Below are 3,399 nucleotides of genomic sequence, written 5' to 3' on the forward strand. Positions count from 1 at the left end.
CCATGATGTTCCCTCTCATAAATGCATTCACGTTTCATTTACTTGAGCGTTTATATACTTCGATCCATTACAAGCATTATCTCCCTTGGTAAGTTCTGTTTTGGCATACACGCTTGAGCCAATTGAAAGATCGTTGAACACTAGCATTTCATGATCCTTCATGTCCGTTGTAAAACCCTGTGTTCAGTTGATCCCCATCACCCAGGTATTTTGATCTATTCTATGAAGTGGGTATTGATGAGTTCTACACGATCAAGTCCACTCCATTGTTATTATTATTTTTGGGTTCATTATGTTGGAGTCATAAATTCTGTTTCAATACTTTGGAAGCATGTTGGTATGTTGTTGAATCCAGGCAATGTTCTTACAAAGAGAAGGGAAGATTGTAAAAGAAAAAGCTAATTTGTTTTCTTCTAGTTGGTGATTAATTGATATTTTGATGGTTTGTTGCTTTTACTTTCCTTTTGAAAGATGTGGTTCTTTGGGAATCATCAGAGTTTGTTTGTTAGAAGTGAAGGTGAGAATGATGGTCAAGAATGGGACTTTGCAGTGGTACGATGATACCTTTGGTTTCTGACTTGTGCAATCAAAGCAGAGCCCATGTAATGAGGGTTGCTAAAAAAAAAGGGTAAGAAATGATTGAAAAGTTATATGCTCTTCTATGGATCTGTCATGTGGTGAGAAGTATTAAACATGAATCTTTGTATTTGATACTCTTTGCCAGGCTTTTGATGTGTAACTTAAGTTTCCAATTCCTAATACAACGTTTGCTACACATTTCCTGATAGATTGGCTTTGTTCATCACAAGAGATGTAACCTGGGCATTACTTGAACTTGATTCTAGGCCCAACGTCTGCAATGGTTTTCTTTTCATTGATTAAATGTATATACCTGTGCTCTGCAGCACAATATTTTGTTCTCTATGCACAACACTGTGTACAACACCTATTGCACTTTTGCATCCATACCTAGCTGTGCTTGTACATTTCTTTTCTTTTACATAGCACCTATTCACTTTTACTGTTATTTGCCACTTGTTTTAGATAAAAATTGGAACAACAAGCCACCCACCATGTTGTCGTAACCTTCAGTATCCACTTACCTACTGTCAAAATTCTTCCACTGCTGCAAATTACACTATTCACAATCCCCCTCACAGCACTTCAGGGCACCCTCTCAGTTACTTCACCAACTCCATCCCCATTGGCTGCTGTCATAAATGCAATACACCTGCAGCCATCTCCTCACCATCACCAGCCCCTGTGGCTTTTCCTATGCACAACCAACATCATCTCCACTCTCAGCATATGTGATCTCCATTTCACAATTGTGCACATCCACGTCCATTGCACCCACTGTTACCCTACTGCTGCACCAACATCTCCTGCATATACATCATTCAATCCATTTTCCCCATGGACAACAACATTTTCAACTACACCTTCTCACAACATGTCACAACCAACCACCACCTGGATGGCCTGCATTAAAGTTTGAGGACGTTTCCTTGAGTGTTAAGCAGAAATTAAGAGTTGTGTTGAGCCAATCAAGCCTCTTTCTTCTAATAACGATGGGACATATGTCATTGGTGGAGGGTCTTCTGAAGCCATTTACCTATGGGAGGTCGCAAGTGGTAGACTTCTTAGAAAGTGGGCTGCTCATTATAAAGAAGTTACTTGCTTGATTTTTGCTGATGATGAATCATTTATTATTTCTGGTTCTGAAGATGGATCAGTGAAAGTTTGGTTCTTGTTTAGGATATTTGATGATAGTGGTCAGCTGCGACAGGATCACCCATATGAGCATAGGTTTCATGGACATTCTTTGCCAGTTACTGATGTAGCCTGTGGTTATGGTGGTTGTAGTGCAATAGTTATATCTTCTTCAGAAGATTGTACTTGCAAGGTCAGGTTTGGAGTTTGCCATTGGGGGTTCTATTGAAAACCATTTCTTTCCCTGCTAAAATAGCAGCAGTTGCGCTGAATCCTGGTGAATATGTGTTTTATGCTGCTTGCAGTGATGCAAACATATATATTGCTGCACTTAAGTCTGGAAACAGCTCTGGTGGCTCTTATGGGAGGGATATCATTGGTGCATTATCTGATCACAGTGAAGTTGTCACATGCTTGGCATCGAGCGCGGATGGAGTTACCTTGGTTTCTGGATCAAAGGATAGAACAATTCAAATTTGGCACCCCATAACTAGACAGGTTCTTCGCATTCTTAAAGGCTCTGTTAGCAACATCCTAGTGATCAAACAGCCAAGTGCATTGAGCAGTACTTTGGCTCCCAAGCGCAGAGCTTTGCCGCCACTATTGCAGAGATATGTAACTGCTGAGGTGGGATATCCTGATGGCAGTTATGAAACTGGTCCTGTGGTTTCACTACAGCATCAATATATTGAGTCATTAGATAGCCGGCTCTTCACTACTCTTCATGTGCTAAAGAATCAAATTAAAGAATTTGAGAAACATGATTCGTTATCCAAAGTTCAAAGAGATCTGGAAAAGCTAAAGTCAGACTATAGCAGGCAAATGATCAAGAGTTGGAAAAACATGTATAAAGATTTGCATTGTTTCTGTATAGATGAGTTGATGGATGCTGATCAAACGAGACACAATGACTACTGAAAGGTCTGTTCTGCAAAAGATGGACAGATCTTAAGCCATTTGCCACTCCACAATTTTGCTGGTAGTAACAGCCCCACTTCAACTTCCAGTTATCATCTGTTGCATCAACCTCTCATTACTCACCTTTCTAAAGAACAATCACCTTTAGCATCTGCCCTTTTCCCTATCTCTTGTGTATATCACCTTAGCCATACCTTTTTCATTCATCATCCTACAACAAATACCCTTCACCTAATCAGCACTATTCTTCACTGCATTCTACCAGGTCAGTATGCCTTCTCCACGATATTTCGTTATACTTCCATTATACATATTGTCTACATAGCTTCTTTGTTTTCACTGTTATAAACTCATATCATACACACTATGGCACCATCACATACTGCCCCATTGCACAGTATCTTTGTGGCCTCCACTTTCATCAGTGTCTACTACATCTTGTCATAATAGAACTTATAGTGGCACCTCACCTCCTGGCATCCACTTCACCTACACTCTATCTTTCACCCACAATCCTTATCCATAGTAGTTGGTCCCGTTCCACCATTCAATATAATGTTCCTGTGTATGTGCATCTTATCATACATATTTTCCAAATTCTCCCAGCATATCCTCACCAACTTAGGTACTTCCATTACAAGTTAGATGCAATCATGTGCATTTGCCTTTAGGTATATATATCTCACTTTTTTTTTTTTTATTATTGCACATTCTCACATGCACTTTTTATAGACCTTCTCATATATATGCCAAGCTTCATGTAAAGTT

The 3,399-nt window shown here is 39.6% G+C and overlaps 1 pseudogene; it reads left to right on the top strand.

Annotated features, from left to right (window-relative positions):
• The first annotated feature begins 471 nt into the window (after window positions 1-471).
• Window positions 472-2,631, top strand: LOC149829928 (protein ROOT INITIATION DEFECTIVE 3 pseudogene; annotated as a pseudogene).
• The last annotated feature ends 768 nt before the right edge of the window (window positions 2,632-3,399 follow it).

This window comes from Nuphar pumila, chromosome 8, assembly GCF_984573655.1.
Source record: "Nuphar pumila chromosome 8, dmNupPumi1.hap1.1, whole genome shotgun sequence".
Lineage (NCBI taxonomy): Eukaryota > Viridiplantae > Streptophyta > Magnoliopsida > Nymphaeales > Nymphaeaceae > Nuphar > Nuphar pumila.